Below are 16955 nucleotides of genomic sequence, written 5' to 3' on the forward strand. Positions count from 1 at the left end.
GCTTAGGTTTAGGGAACTTCTCAACAAGGTCAAACATGGGGCTGGAAGGTCTCAAAGTCTCCGAAAATATTCAACATTGAGTTTCCTGCAATAGCCTAGCTTTGTCAGTGAAAAGCACAGGCATTAGTTTCCATCATTGTTACCAAGGAGTCCTACCATGTAAGTGTCACTCACTGAACAGGAGGCAGGCCTATGTCTTCCTGGCACAGCAGGGAGCCAGCCCCACCACACAGAGCCACCCAGGAGCCTTTGCCAGGCGCATTTTCAGCTCCTGAACTGGGAAGGAGCAGTTGGCTCATTGCTATTTCGGTCCACGTTCAGGGGTGGCACTCATCTACTTCAGTAATTACTCACTTAAACAACCACCAACCAACCAACCAACCTTGCTGTGGAGCTGAAAGGCAAAGCCATGACCATTATCCCAGGCCCATGGGTAGGAATTTTATTTTTTTATTTTTATTTTTTATATTTTATTTATTTTTTACAGAGAGGAAGGGAGAGGGATAGAGAGTTAGAAACATTGATGAGAGAGAAACATTGATCAGCTGCCTCCTGCACACTCCCCACTGGGGACATGCCCGCAACCAAGGTACATGCCCTTGACTGGAATCGAACCTGGGACCCTTGATTCCGCAGGCCGACGCTCTATCCACTGAGCCAAACCAGTCAGGGCAGGAATTTTAATAAAAATGGAATTAGCTCGTGAGGAGGCCCTGAATCAAGTTACCCCACAGATGGGCTCGAGGCAGAGCTTTGGGGCCCAGGGGCCATCCCAGCACGATTCCCTCAGCCTTAAACTGAACCAGCTGCACCCAAGACCAGCTTAAAACTTCTAGTGGCACTAAGACTGAAAAGGTCATGGGCCCCCAAGGATCTGTAACTTAAAATAAACAATAGTAAATTATAAAATAAAGTAAGTGCCAGGATGCTAAACAAGTTTCTGGTTTTCCCATGATGACCTGGGTGCTTTCTTGGGGAATAACAAATATCAAAATATCTCAAATTATTTCTTGATTTTTTTTTCTGTCTCATTGCTTTACTTTTTTAATTATAAAAGCAATATCACACTATGGAATGAAAAATTTAAACTGTTTATAACATTATACTAACACAGGTATTTTACTTTTTGCATATTATCTTCCCAGGTTTTGCCTTCTTTGAGGCATTTCCCCCCCCCCCCCCACTTTTTTTACTGTGGTAAAATATGTAACATAGAATTTGCCAACTTACCCATTTTTAGTGCACAGTTCAATGGTATTACATACATTCACACTGCGGTGCAACCATCACCACCACCAGGACTCTCGTGTTCTTGCAAAACCGAAACTCTGTCCTCATTAACACCACATCCTCTTGCCCCCAAACCTCACCCCCATGTCCCTGGCAACGAGCCTTCTACTTTCTCTTTCTATGATTGGACTTCTCTAATTACCCTATATACAGGGAATCATGCAGTGATTATCTGTTGTATCTGGCTTATTTCTTTTCCAGCCTATGTGAGCCCATGCAGTTTAGGGGTGTAGCAGGTGGTTTGGAAGCAGGCAGAGTTAGAGAACAGTAGTAGGAAGCCAGCAGTCTCCTTTGAATAGGAACAACACTCCTGCCCTGGACTCTCGCCCTAGATCAAGCATGTCAAACTCAAAGGCTAACACAGGCCAAATGAACAAGGTTTAAGTTTATGTGGGCCACAAAAAAACAAAAGCTTCAATTTTCACAGAAACGTAGGTTTATTTAGAAAAGTACAGTATATATAAAAAAGAGCAATGACAAAATTAATGTTTTCTTCCTGACACTTGGCATCTCTTCTCTGCTACCATCTTTCCTACTTCGGGGGAAATCTTGTTTGCAGTGATTACTTTCAAACTGACCCAAGGTGAAATGTCAGTATTTCTGGATCTGACAGGAGACTTATTTCCTTTCATAATTGTAAATAACTGCTCAGACCGTTATACTGGCTGGGCCACAAAAATATTCGTTGTGGGCTACATGCGGCCCGCGAGTTTGACATGCTTGCCCTAGATCGGCGGTCACCAACCGGTGGCTCACCCCCACCCCCACCCCCCCTTTCCCACACAGAGATCATTGCTCAGACGGGCACAGGCAGTAACTACAGCTGGGCTGCAGGGACGATGAAAGACCCACAAGCTGGCATCTCTTTGAAGGTGATACTGTGCTAGAACCACATAGTAGGACAGGACAGCTGTATTTTCAACATCAGGTTTCCTTGATATAAAAGTATATATATGTATGGCTCTATCAGTGGATACAGCGTTGGCCTGTGGACTGAAGGGTTCTGAGTTCGATTCCGATCAAGGGCACATGCCTGGGTTGCAGACTCAATCCCCAGTGGGGGGCGGGGTGCAGGAGGCAGCCAATCAATGATTCTCATCATTGATGTTTCTCTCTCCCGTTCCCTTCCTCTCTGAAATCAATAAAAATATATTTAAAAATAATAAAATAAAAGTATACACATGTATGGATGTGCCCTTGCTTTGCCTAAACAAACCCAATCTAACTGAACCCATTCACACTGGGTCTGATGGCAACTTCCTCCCAGCAACCCCATGAAGTAGGATTGATCTCATGAATAAGGAAACAGACCTAGTGAGTGTGGATAGGTATCGTGTCATACTAATCAGGATGCATGTAAAAATGGAACAAGCCCTGGCCAGTGTGGCTCACTTGGTTGAGCACTGTCCCATGCACCAAGAGGTCATGGGTTCAATTCCTGGTCAGGGCACATGCCCTGGTTCCTGGCTCAGTCCCTCGTGGGCAGTTGTGCAGAAGGCAGCCAAATGATGTTTGACTCTCAAATCGCTTTCTCCCTCTTCTCTATAAAAAAATATTTTTTAATGGAACAAAAGAAAGGCAAAACCTTTCAGGAAAAGAGATCTTGGCAAATGTAGAAAGTTGACAAAGTCTAAGATTTTGAGCCCCCTTAGTGTGGCCAGTGAGGAAACGTGTTGGAGCGCAAAAGCACGCCCACGGTCACACACATTATTACCGGCGGAGCAAGAACTAGAACATGGGCCTTCTGCTGGTGTTACTTTCCCTCCGTTCTGACAGATTGTGTGACCTTCGGTTCACTCTGCAAATGACCTTTCTGCCACGCCTATAAACCTGGTCCAAGCCATTAGGGCGAGTTAAACAATGACCTCCCTGCCCTAGGACTCCTTGGGAAGCCTGGTCTTTAAGCCTAGGTCCATGGTGCTAAAAGTGACAGGATCCAGAGTCCCATTTACAGGCCTTGCTGTCTGAGAGTCGCAAGGACAGGCGCTCCTGGCCAGTGTCGGGTGATGCAAGGGTCTGACCACAGAGCCAGCAGCTTCCCCACTGACCACACGCCCTCCAACCCCCAACCCCAGACTGACCAAAGGAAGTGGGTGCGCAGGGAAAGCTGGAGGTCAGATTTGGGAGATTCTCATCACCAGAGGGCAGCACATGCCTAGTGATGACCCATTACGCACATGGCCCGGAGGAGTCAGGGGGCCTGGTGACTGAGGGTTTTATTTCAGTAAGACTCTGTCCAAAGTACATGGTGTTAAAAGCAGCTGCATCTTCAGCCCATTCATCTGACTTCAGAGACACTGGTAAATAGGGAGGGCTGGCCCGAGGCACCCTGAACAGCACTGTTACAGACCGTTCTCGGGGTGCTGAGGATCTGGGCTCAAATCCCAGGGCTCCCAGAAGCTGTGTGACCTGGGACAAGTGACTCAGCTTTTCTGTGCCCGAGTTTCCCCACAGAAGTTCTGAGTTTCCTAGCAGGGCTGTTGTATGAAGTGAATTAGTGTATGTAAAGCACTTAACACCCGACGTGTGGTAGGGCTCCAGTAACAGGCGCTCTGGTTACCTCCCCGCACCTTTTCCCTCCAGCACGGCCTTAACGAGGATCAGGGACCAGGCGAGAGCAGAGGGCCGGCCGGGCCATCCTTCCCATGCTGAGAGCCCCCCAAAACAACATCGCTATTTTCAAACAGCGCAAGCTCCAGACTTCTCAGCAGCCCGGAGACCGGAGGCCATGCCCCAGGCTGAACACCTGTCGGCTGGGAACCAGACAGTCCCGACACGGGCACACGTCCAGGCCGCTCAGAAGCTGGATCAGAAAAGGCCAAGCCCATTTGCATCCCGATCTGACTTCACTAGCTGGCTGTCCCCTGTGGCCAAAGGGCATTGCTTTCTTTGCTGTCAGCATATGGTTCCCGGGTTCTAGCGTTTCTTTCTCTCCCTCATTACCGTGGCTCTGCCTGAAGCAGACGAGAAAGAGGGGCGTCCTGAGAGCGAGCAGGCGAGGACAGACAACACAGAACAAATCAGGAGGGTGGAGGGGGATGGGCTAGCTCCTGAAACCCCGACTTCCACCCTGCTGTCGCCGTGTCCAGGAACCGGCCCCGCGTGTCTGGGCCGTCAGCCCGCCTCCTGGACATGGAAGTCCAATGGAGCCGGCAGCTCTCGCGCTGTGCCGGGTGCCCGGCCGCCCACCACTGCTCCAGATTCCCCAGGGGTGCCCACTAGGCAGCGTGCCAGGGCTTCCTCCTGCTGAGGCAGCGCGCGTGCTGCGCTCCACTTTCCCAGGAGGCCTTACTGGTGGTGAACAAGGCCCTGCCCTTTGCATCACCTGGCCCAGCTCAACCTTGTGCTCATAACTGCCCCTTGAAGATTTCCTAAGACGTTTTCCATCCTCCTGCTCCCACCATGAACTTCTGACACCACAAACTGGATTTATGGATTTGATGTACTGGGGCTCTGTGGAAGGCCGCACACCACTGAATACCCAAGTTCTTTCCTGTCCCCCAAGAACCAACTTCCACCCCTTAGGGGTGACATCGCCCTGTTGAGACTGCTCCGTCTAGGCACATGCTTGATAGCTCCTGTCACTCTAAGGGCTGTCTGCCTTTTTACACATTTACTGTTCAGCTTCCAATTCAACAAATCTTCGTAAATGCTACACATTTAACATTCTCATTCGTCCTCTTCACTCTTCCATCTGCCCTGGAAACTGGGATCTATGTGCAAGCACGCGGCTCATGCTGTAAGAACGCCGACTGCGAAGGGGAAGTCGGTGCTGCACCGCTGCTGTCTGAAGCGTCGGGGCAGCGGCTTCAGAGACCAAGTTCCCTGACGTGTCCCCGGCGACTGCCACCAGGGCTCCGGGCAGAACCTGAGGTGACCACATTCGCCTTTGCTCTTGCCCCACTTCCCTTTCTCACTTCCCTGTTCCTCCACCCTCACACCCCCTGCAAGAGGCCTGGGAATGGCCAGAATCCCCTTCTGAAACAGAACCCGGGCCTCTGCCCACCTCACCACAAACCGCTCCTGAGCTCAGCGAGCTATCAGGACAATCCACTGATTCAGTTAATGTGGCTGCGGGCCAGGACTGCCCTGATGGAGAGTTCACACGTCAGAGGAGCTGGCTGATCAAAACCTTCTCCAGGTAGACACATGAACAGGGGAACTTCTGTCTCCTGTCACCTCCCTCCGATCCCAGAGCAATCCCAGCACGTGGTTGGCTCTTCTGAAAGGGTTTGGTTCCTGCAATATCTTAACCAGCCCGCTGAATAGGAGATGTCTGCAACTGATAAATCCAGTAAGAGATTAATACCTAAAATTTATAAAAAGAACTTATACAACTAAAAAAACACAAAACATTCCTAACAATCCGATTAAAAAATGGACAGAGGACCTTAATAAACATTTCTCAAAACAGACATACAGGTGTATGAAAAGAGGCCAACAGGTACATGAAAAGATGCTCAGCATCACTAATGAGGGAAATGCAAGTCAAAACCACAATGAGGGATCACCTCACTCGAGGCCCTGCAGGGGGAGATCTGGGTGCCAGTTCGGGGAAAATGAAGACAAACAGGAGAGTGAGAGACATGAAGAAACGATTTCCATCCTCCCTGAAATTTTTATTATGAAATATTTCAAATGCTCAGGAAACTTAAAATACAGTGAACATTCATATCCTACATATATTAACGAGTATTAGCATTTTGCCATATTTATCTTTCTCACCATACATTTTCAATGTATTCTTTTTGTGATGACACTTCAAAGTTATATCACATAACTTTATCTCACTCAGTATTCTAGCATGTATTGCCTAAGAAAATAGGTAATCTCCTACAAAACCTGATTTAGGAGATACTGGTAAACATTCCATTCGCATTTATATAGGTCCGAAGAGTAACTGAATAAAATTGTCAATTACACCTCAATAAGATGGAAATTTACAAAAATTGAAAACCAGGATGGCTTTTCCTATAAGCTGGGCTAGTCTCTGAATTAAAGGCTTTAGATATTTTATCTCCTTTAACCCTCACAACTACCCTCTGAGGAAGGTTGTGGTGACTATCTCCCTTGTACAGATGAAGAGGCGGAGGTGCTGAAGAATGACCCAGGGTCACATAACTGATGAGCAGAAGTGACAGTCTGTGACCTCAGGCCTTTGGCCGCCACAGCACTTCCGAGTCCCTGCCATCCCAGGGAAAGCCGAGAGCACTGCTGCTGGCGAGGAGAGAGCATCCTGTGCGGAGGGTGATGCAGGGCGACCTATGGCGCTGTAACGTCATCATTCACTTAATGGCACTTTAAATATGGGTAAATCTAAGTCTAGCTTTTCAAAGACTGCTTTAGTTGAAGTATGGATTTGGCCACAGGTCCACGGGGCTTTGAGAAATTGGATCCATTAAACCTCAGGTAAAGAGGCCTCTTCATTTGGACCTTAAGCTAAAACGTCATGGCTACAGTGGTTTCAAGAAATAAGATTCCATTCTTTACTTTTTTAAAATATATTTTTATTGATTTCAGGGAGGAAAGGGGAGAGATAGAAACATCAATGATGAGAAATAACCATTGATCGGCTGCCTCCTGCCTACCCCCTACTGGGGATCAAGCCTGAAACCTGGGCATGTGCCCCGACTGGGAATCGAACAGTGACCTCCTCCTGGTTCATAGGTCGATGCTCAACCATTGAGCCACACCAGCTGGGCAAGATTCCATTTTTTAAATGTCAATCCCACTACCCTAAATTTAGGATGTACTGGTAAATATTTCAATATGCAGACCTGAAATACAATTTAAAAACAAAACCAATATGATTTTCATTGTAACCAATGCTGATACTAAAACTTAATTCAGGAGTTGTAAAAAGTCTCATAGCTGGATGCATCCAATGTGACTCAGATGTTAGATATATGTGAATGACCTGCCTAATTTGCGCATGAGTACTGTAATAGGTACGGCAGATTGCTGCAGTAAATGCTCCCCAAATTACATTTCCCTCTGTGACTTGCACTGGATAATGGTACACTGCCAAACACGCACGCAGAAGCCTTGGCAATGCAGGAGGACTTGCCCTCTCTTGCTGCCGAGAACCCCCCACTATCATGTGACTAATCCCAGGCAAACCTGCTGGGGACACGGGACCCAGCAGCAGCCAGCAGCCAGCAGCCAGCAATTCTCTCCAGCCTGAGTGAGGAGGCAACGCCAGACCAATCGGTCCCCAGTGGACCCACCTGCTGTTGTAGCTGCAGGAACAAGTACAGGCAAGAGCCTACATTTCTGACACAGAATTATGAGTTAATTAAAACTGTGCTTCTGAGCCATTAAATTCGGGTTGGTTTGTTACCCAGCAAAGCATAATTGAAATGTATCAAAAAATTAAGGAAGGCTAACTGCTGTAATAAATGGACTCCTAAATACACAATGGCTTACATACAACAGAAGTGTATCTACTGCTTATATAAACAGTTAAATATACTGTTGGCATACTCCTGATTTTAACACAAAATTCCTTCATTTTGAAATAATTTCTTTTAAACATTACTTGTTTTTACATTATCAACATAAAAGTTTCTTGCATTTGGATATTTCTTATGTTTCCATTTTGTCTCTGTAACTCTTTATTTTGCCTTTCCCAATTTGAGAATAAAACCGCCGTGTCTTTTACAGCTAAACGTTCTTGGGTATCCTGGGATGACTACAAGGTAACCCTTGATTTGCCTCTTCACCTTATAAAAGGAAGAATAGAAATAACTAAATTTGTTTGGTACTTCAAATTTTAAAAAAACATATTTTCATTGATTTCAGAGAGGAAAGGAGAGGGAGATAGGAACATCAATGATGAGAGAGAATCATTGATTGGCTGCTTCCTGCACGTCCCCTACTGGGGATTGAGCCCGAAACCTGGGCATGTGCCCTAACTGGGAATCCAATGGTGACCTTCTGGTTCATGGGTCGACGCTCAACCACTGAGTCATATCAGCTGGGCAGGTATTTCAAATTTTAACTAACTTAGAACTATTATGAGAGCTCTTTAGTTTTCCAAACATAGACCAGGAGAACAAAACCTGACAAGTCATAACAGACATTTTAAAAAATGATTGGAAATCAGAGAAAAACTACCTGAGTCTTGATGAACGAGACCTTCCCAGGAGCTCTTTGGCTCACGGGTCTTGAAAGTCCTCTTGGAACAGATCCCACCAGGTGAAGGTGGGAGAGAGGAGGACAAAGGAGACAGCTCCTACCCAGCACAGCAGAACAAGATTAACCTTTTGATAACTCAGATTTTCCTCTTTCTGCTTTACTGCAAATCTCACGTTATTACCCTTTGGTGCCCCCTAGCAGTCACCTAATGGTCTCACAGATTGCTTTCACCTATTCTCAAGGGGGTACTTCACTCTCCTATCTTCTCTGATATAAGCAAAGGCAAAGCTCTCTTGTTTCTCCCAGTCCACCGCTACTGCTCTAGATATGACTGCTGGATCATTTTCATCCTATCTTACCTCCTGACAAAAAATTAACAGCTATTACTTTATATGCCTCAAAAGGCAGGTCTCTTCTGATATTTGCATTTTCTTCACACTGATTAAAACCCAACCTGCAGTATTTTAAAAATTTGAACTTCAAATCAAGGAAATACTTCTGCTGAAATTATTACAGTACAGACATTACAAGCTCACTAGGAGGGGGAACAAATACTGGGACTATCCCTGTGGCAATGGCCAGTCTGTCCTCTTTGGAGACTCTAGTCTGATTTGGAAGAACTCTTTACCTTCATTCAGGGAATCTGCCCGCCTCAAAGGACAGATGGCTGGCTCATGTCTAATGTGATAAATGTTATTTACACTCCTAATATAGTCTACCCCCATCCTTGTTTTCAACCAGTGTTGCTTTCATTCTTCTTTTCAACCAATATCATGATTTGTGGGATATGGCTAAAGCAGGGCATAGAGGAAAATCTATAGCATTCTGTACAAACTCTTTCAGAAAAGACGAACACTAGAGGAAAATCTATAGCATTCTGTACAAACTCTTTCAGAAAAGACGAACACTTCACAACCCTTTTAATGAGCCCTCCATTACCCTGAGGATATAGACTGAGGAGTGGGGGTTCCCTAACTAAATATTAACAAATTGAATCCAGACGTATTTAAAAAATTGATTCAACAGTAAAAAACAAAACAAAACAAAATTTATATCAACAGATAAAAGAGGAAAAACCATATGATCATTTCAGTAAATAAAGCAGCATTCGACAAAATTCAACATTTATTCCTAAGTCCTCTTAGGAAACGGGAACAAAAGATAATCCCTCAATTTTATAGAGGACATCTACAAAACAACCCTACAGTTAAATTTAATAGTGAAAGACTGAATGTGTTCCCTTTACACTCTCAACTTTTAGCACTTCCATTCAGATCTCTCTGGAGATCTAGCCAATGTAATAAGAAAGAAGGGAAGAGGAAGCAAGGAAGGAAAAGAGGGAAGAAGAGGGGAGGAGAAGAGAGAAAAAGAGAAGGGGAAGGGAAATAAAGAAGAAAGAAGTGACAGGAGCTAAAAATAAAGAAAAAAGAACAGAAAATAAAAGATTACAAAGAAAGTAATGATCTATTTATAGAGACAGTATGACTGTCTATGTAGAAAATTTCAAAAGAATATACAAAAAAACTACTAGAATAAGTGAGTTAAAGAAGATAATAGGATACAAAATCAATGTACAAAATTCAATTGTTTTTCATGTACTAGCAGTAAACAACTGGAAATTAAAAATGTAAGAACAGCATCATTTACAATAACACTATAAACCATGCAATAATTAGGTATAAATTTATCAAGATCCATAGGCTGAAAATTATAAAATGTTGAAGACATTTAAAAAACCGAAATAAATGGTGATATTATGTGCTCAATGGCTGGAAGAGTTCATGTTGTAACTAAAACAACTGATCTGTAGATTCAATGCAATCTCAAAGTACCAGCAGGAGTTTTTGTAGCAACTGACAGATTGGTTCTAAACTTTACATGAAAGACCAAAGGAACTAGAAAAACAAACATTTTGAAAATAAAAGAAAAAGGAGGAAAGTTGGAAGACCTACAGTACCTAATTTCAAGATTACTGCAAAGCACAAAGTTATAATAATCAAGACAGTGTAGTATTGGGGAAGGGCCGAAATAGGCAAATCAGTGTGGCAGCATCTTACAAAGGTAAACAAATATTTACAACTCAGTAATTCCACTCCTAGGTATTTATTCAAGAGAGATGAAATCACATGTTCACATAAGATTTATATATAAATGTTACAGATACTTTATTCATAATAGCCCAAATTAGAAATAGCCCAGGTGTCCAGCAATAGAATGGGTAACGAACTGTAGTATCTTCATACAATGGAATACTACTCAGCAATAAAAAAGAACTGATTCAAGCAACAAACTGATGCCTATCACAGACACGATGAGCAAAACAAGCCTTACACAAATAAAGGACATTTTGAATGTTTTCATCTAGTCCACAGTGACAAGAAGCAGGTCCGTGCTGCCCAGGGCTGAGGACGATGGGTGGATGGGACCCGAGTGGAAAGAGGCTGGCGGTAACTTTTGAGGGGTGATACTAATGTTCCCTATCTGTCATGGTGATAGTTGCTCAGGTGTATACAAGTGTCCAAACTCATCAGACCGTACCTTTCCAATGGATGTTTTTGTTGTATGTAAATTAGAACTTACTCGAGTTGTTTTTGAAAAGCTGTGAAAGAAAACTGGTTAGAAATAGAACACGGTTCTTGTTGAGGAAACAAGCCTCTAAAAACGAAAATGAGTTCCCACATCTGTGTCTGGCTGTCTCGACCACAATCTGTGTTTGCAATACTTTCATCTGTTTTCATTTGTTTCAGCAGCACTCACACTTACCAGTCAGATAAAGAATTTTCCAGTGACTTTACTACTCTTACCCCTTAAAAGGTCTGACACAAATGCTTATTCAAGAAGTAGGCTTTGCACACCCACACTAGTCATACATTTGCGATGCCATACACATTACCAACTTTTGCCTGGAATTATAATTTTCCCCGGGAGCTGACCCATGTTTCCTGGTCCTCCTCTTGCCAACCTGACCCAGCCATCCCAACAGCAGCATCCCTTGGACAGCAGGATTCACCCTTCCTGTCTACTTCCACAGACTCTGCTTCCAACAACAACTTTCTTCTGGTGTGAATGTCTGAGAACACTGGTAGGATGGAAAGATATGGGACAGATGAACCAGAGAGAAAACCCCAGGGTTGCTCATTGGAGGCACCTCAGCACTGAGCAACCCTGGGGAAGCACGGCCCTATCCAACGGGCATCTGTGGGTAAGAGGGGGCAGGGTGCCAGGAAAGGTCCAGTTCAGCCAGCCTAGACCTTCCACTCGCTCAGTGTACTTACCATGCACTTACGCCTCAGAGCTCTAACGGTGCTGGAAACTATTGTGTCTAATACCTCCTGAACCCTAACAGACAGACAGACAGACACACACACACACGCGCGCACACACACACACACACACACACTCCTGCTTTCTCACAACTTGCCCAGTATTCCTGACTGGCTTCTTAAGGCTCTGCCTTCCATGTAAGATCCAATCAGTGGTGTCGGAATTGGTGTTCTTTATCTCAGGTTCTCCAGCAGATACTTCTGGCATAATCAGCTTTTCCCAGACAGAGATCTTGTCCTTAACACATTGCAGATGGATCATGAGAATTCTCGTGTTTTCTGTTCTAAGGCTTGTGGCCAATCATACTTTAAATAGATATTAGCTTATAAGACCATGTAGTAAATAACTTCAAAATGCAATGAGTATTTAAAGCAAGCCTTTAACATTTATGTAAAACGTTTTTTGTAGTCGTTCAATAGAAACTTATCTGGCCACTGGGTAAAGCTAGCAATAAAACTACTGGTCTGCAATGTATTAAGATGTGATAAAAGTACAACTGGGAGTTGTCCTGGTATTGTCTTTCATGCCTTACACTAAATGACCACCAAGGTGAGTTGTTTCCACAGCACTCGAAGTTCTTCCATCCTATTGTCATTGCTTTAGCTTTGCCCCTATCATCTCGCCTGGATTACTATAAATTTTCTACCGCTAGTCTCATCCCTTTCTTCCTGATTTGTCTTTTTCCTGTTTAAAATCCTTCAATAATAGTTTGGCACATACATCCCTTCAGGATTTGTCACCTGCTTAACTATCTAGATATAGCGACTCCACACTGACATGTTTGGCTGAGTTATGCTTTCTGCCTTGGGAATACCCTTCCCAAACTTCCCACTCCACAAGTCATTTTATCCGTATCTCCTAGACAGGATCTGTTTGCTCATAAAGACTTGGTTTAATCATGACCCTCCTTACTACCTGCACAACACCCTGTGGACCTATCACAGCATTTATTATTCTTTATTAAGTTGCACTTCTTTACTTCATTCAATAAAGATTAGTTCCTAGAGGTCGGCTATCTTTGATTTCAATATTCTCGGTCCCCAACAGTCCATAGAACCAAGTAGTGCTTAATATATAATTGCCGAAATAGTAAATCTCTAGATTTAAGCAAGAAGGAAGATCAGAACTCACAATGTCCTGTATTATAGTTAGGTTTCTTAAACACATCAGCTAAGGTCTAAGGCATTGCTCCAACACCTCATGACTGGAGAGAATAACAAAACTTATTTATTCATAGATGGCACACATATTTAACTGTTCATAATAACCACTTAACATTATTAGATGCTCTAATTGCTTGGTGCATTTAATCCTCACAACAACCTTGAGGTAGGCAGCAGAATCACCTCTTTCTATAGGCAAAGGCGAGGCACAGAGAAGCTTAAGTATCTCAGTATCTCGCCCTACGTCACAGAGATGGCAAACTAGGCAGTCTGATTCCAGACAGAATCCATGCCCCTAACCACTTACCCACGACGCTACAAACAATATTTCTTTCATCCTGAAAATTGTGCTGCAAGTACAACATTTACAAATAGGTTTTACATTAGAACTTTCAAAGTATATCTCTACACATGGTTAAGGTAATGAAAAAAGAGCTTTTTCTCCACTACCACCAGTCATTTCTTACGTTACCACAAAATTTTAACCAATACTTTTGGATTCAATTTTGTGATGGTGATTATACAAAAGCAGACAGAGAAACTCTAACATTAGTTAACTCATGGTAACCTTTCAGCATTCAGATAATTCTCAGTTTTACTGTTATGTACTGTCAACTTGTAGACATAAAGGTGGAAATGACAGATTTTCTTGAAAGCATTCTTCTCTTATATTCTGCTTCTAAATTACAGGATAATTTGGCAAGATCATTTGGAAGCTTTATTTATTAAAAATATCAATAATGAATTGTTCCATTTTAGTTAAGAACTAGGAATCAAAGAAACCAGTCACTCTGTGTCTAAGACTTGGGGTCCTGACAGGTACCCCACAGTCTAGGGCAGAGCTAAGCAGTACAATACCACTTTTAAAAATTTCATTTATAGCCCTAACCGGTTTGGCTCAATGGATAGAGCGTCGGCCCGTGGACTCAAGGGTCCCGGGTTCAATTCCGGTCAAGGGCATGTACCTTGGTTGCGGGCACATACCCAGTGGGGAGTGTGCAGGAGGCAGCTGATCGATGTTTCTCTCTCATCGATGTTTCTGATTCTCTATTCCTCTCCCTTCCTCTCTGTAAGAAATCAATAAAATATATTTTTTAAAAAAATTTCATTTATTGCTGGGGTGTAAGTTTATACCATGCTGCTCTTTGCCTCTCTATAAATAAGCAACCAACAGCCTATCTTATTATTAGCCACTGGTCTAAAACTAATGATGGCGCCCTAACCGGTTTGGATCAGTGGATAGAGCGTCAGTCTGCGGACTGAAGGGTCCCAGGTTCGATTCCGGTCAAGGGCATGTACCTTGGTTGCGGGCACATCCCCAGTAGGGGGTGTGCAGGAGACAGCTGATCGATGTTTCTCTCTCAATGTTTCTAACTCTATTCCTCTCCCTTCCTCTCTGTAAAAAATCAATAAAAAATATATTAAAAAAAATAAAACTAATGATGGCTTAAATACCTGAAAATGTATCGACTCCATAAAGAAAGTAACGCTGTATTTTCATCAACATCAACACATCTGGTTTTCTTCAATGCCTTTTACTTTCCACAGAGAATCACCTGACTTAAAAGACCAGGTATTCCCCATTCAACGCAGGAATTCTGTGATTTAAAAAGAACATTCAATTCCCTATCTTAAGCACAGCATTCACAGAATATGGTAGGCACTCAAAGTATTCTCTGGGTAAATTATTACAAAACTTTCACCAGCTGTTCCTGAGTAAAACTCACCACTAGGAGCACAATAAGTAGCTACTTCCTCTGAAGAACCAAGTGGCAATTTAGTTTCAGAATGGAAAGATCCCAGTAGAGATGAAAAGTTCCCAGTAAAAAAGATAACTGGACTATTGTTATTCACAACATAGCAAAGAAAACATTAGAAGTTACATATCTTAGGAAAAAAAGGAGGAATAGGCCAAACACAAAATATTGGCATGCCAGAATTTTTAACTTAGAAAATATCTGTACAAGAACAAGGGACACATCACCTTTAACCACCCATTGTCAATACACACTGAGCTCACCTCAGAATAAATCAAATTGCAACAAAACGGCCCAAATGAACTAGAAGACTTCCTGCAACAAACAGTACTATATTTAATAAGTAACATTTATCTCTATGTAGTTTTATAAAGTTCCCAATAACCGAATTTATATGGAAACTTCCTCTGCAAAGAGTAAGATGATTTCGATATTATCAATGCATAATATGGATGTCAATCAGATGGTAAATTCAATTATCACGAGTTTTTTATTAAAAGAATCTCATGCTTTGTTCAAATGTAGCTTACTGTTAGGAAATTTCCCTTCTTCCACTCTCCAAGTCAGTAAAAAAAATTAGGCAATATTTACATTGAATTTACAATCTGTTTCATTTAAAGGAAGACCCGTATGTCTTGTTATAATTATGTTAATTTAAATGATTGCTCTTACAGGTTACTAGACCCAACTTTAGAAAGTAAAATAAGCTTTGAAATGGAATCTGCCGTTTTTATTAACTGAAATACATATTGCAAATATGCTGAGGGTGCCCCTCAGGCATTTGGGCTCCATATTCTACTAATTTAGTGGGTGAAAACTGAAATAATTGTATGGCTTATAAAAGAAATAGAAAACCTATATAGTATGCAACAGATAACAGCATGTTTTTAAATGTTTCAGCTACTACAGAAAAATCAGTTATAGAAACCATTATTTATATTTCAATCATAAACACTGCTCTTAAAACACAATCTATATCTGATTTATAACCATCTCTGAAAAACACAGGTTAATGTGCTTGCTTAGTCTTTTTCTCTGGCAAAGAGCCGAAAGTCAGACAATAATTCTGCTCTCTTACATATCCTGAGGGGGGAAAAAAGTCAGATCTCAGTAAGAGAAGAGTCAAAACTGGCAGTTAAATCCATTATGAAGAAAAGAGTGGCACTGAAGTGAAATTTCAGAACATACTGTTTCCTATATTTGCAAGTGTGATCTTATTTGCAAGTATTTACAAAGATTCTAGAAAGCTATCACCAACTTGATGACCTAGGCTTTCAATCTTTGTCTCCATAATATTCAGCTGCCAGTACTTTGAGCTACACATTTAAATAACAAACATCATTTTATGTCCTACTTACACTATTCAGTGTCTGCATACAGGGTTACAAATATTATGTGGCATTATGTAGAATATTACTTATAGCATTTTCCAGAAGAGCAACTTTGAATAAAAACTGGAGCATCGGGGCTTGAAAAGCATTTTCTTTTCAATTTCTCAGTTCTTTTTAGGAAGTATTGATGGAGACTGAATTTAAAGTAAAAATGCTAACTTTTGTAAGTTTTAATAAAAAAAGGATTGCTATAAACAAGTTAAGTCAATACTGTTCCAGACAAACGCAGTGACAAGTCGCGCTTGACACTGACAGACGCTGAGCAGCTGCAGCACAGGCCTCACAGAAGACGACGAAGGTGCGGTCCAGGATCAAGGCAGAAGGGAACCGAGGGGAACCTACGCCGATACACTCTAAAAGTCAGTGAGTAAATCATATCAGAAAGTCAACTTCCAGAAGAACTTGAGCAGTGAACCCCCACAGCTACAGTAAATCCTTCCCTTCAAGAATGGAAGACAACAAAATAACATTATACCAGAGGTAGAAAAAAATGAATTATTCACATTCTAACAGGTTTTTCCTGCTGTGTGCGTGTGTGTGAAAGCTTACAAAATTGAAAATGTGGAATAAAGTGGATTCATATTAAGATTTCGTGATAACAGAAAAAATTTAAGAAAAGAATATTTTCCTTGAGGGAAAAATATTTTCCAAAACTGGTTTAAAAAGCACCTATGAAACTGTGCTGTCAGCTGTCACACTGGAGTTTTGGGATTCCTTTATCAAGTGCAGCATAACAAAGGCATTTCACAGCATGACTTTAGGGAAAATGTTATCCGGTCTGGAATCACACAGAAAGCAATGAAGAACTCTTTAATTGTTTATAATACACACATTTTGCTGGGTAGCAGCAGTTGCTCCTGTACATGCCCTTCAAAGAGAGAGAGAGAGAGAGA

The 16955-nt window shown here is 42.4% G+C and overlaps 1 long non-coding RNA gene across 4 annotated transcripts in view; it reads right to left on the reverse strand.

Annotated features, from left to right (window-relative positions):
- Positions 1 to 9534: 9534 nt before the first annotated feature.
- Positions 9535 to 16955, reverse strand: part of LOC102434799 — a 94636-nt gene continuing 87215 nt past the window's right edge. Inside the window, exons 6-8 of one of the 4 annotated variants that reach the window (XR_002829270.1) lie at positions 14642 to 16502; positions 14370 to 14512; positions 9535 to 11988 (exon numbers count right to left, since the gene is read on the reverse strand). This is a non-coding gene — a long non-coding RNA (uncharacterized LOC102434799). The remainder of the gene's footprint in view (positions 11989 to 14369; positions 14513 to 14641; positions 16503 to 16955) is intronic. The other 3 variants (XR_002829271.1, XR_002829272.1, XR_002829274.1) reach the window with 3 other exon arrangements.

This window comes from Myotis lucifugus, unplaced genomic scaffold, assembly GCF_000147115.1.
Source record: "Myotis lucifugus unplaced genomic scaffold, Myoluc2.0 scaffold_52, whole genome shotgun sequence".
Classification (NCBI taxonomy): Eukaryota; Metazoa; Chordata; class Mammalia; order Chiroptera; family Vespertilionidae; genus Myotis; species Myotis lucifugus.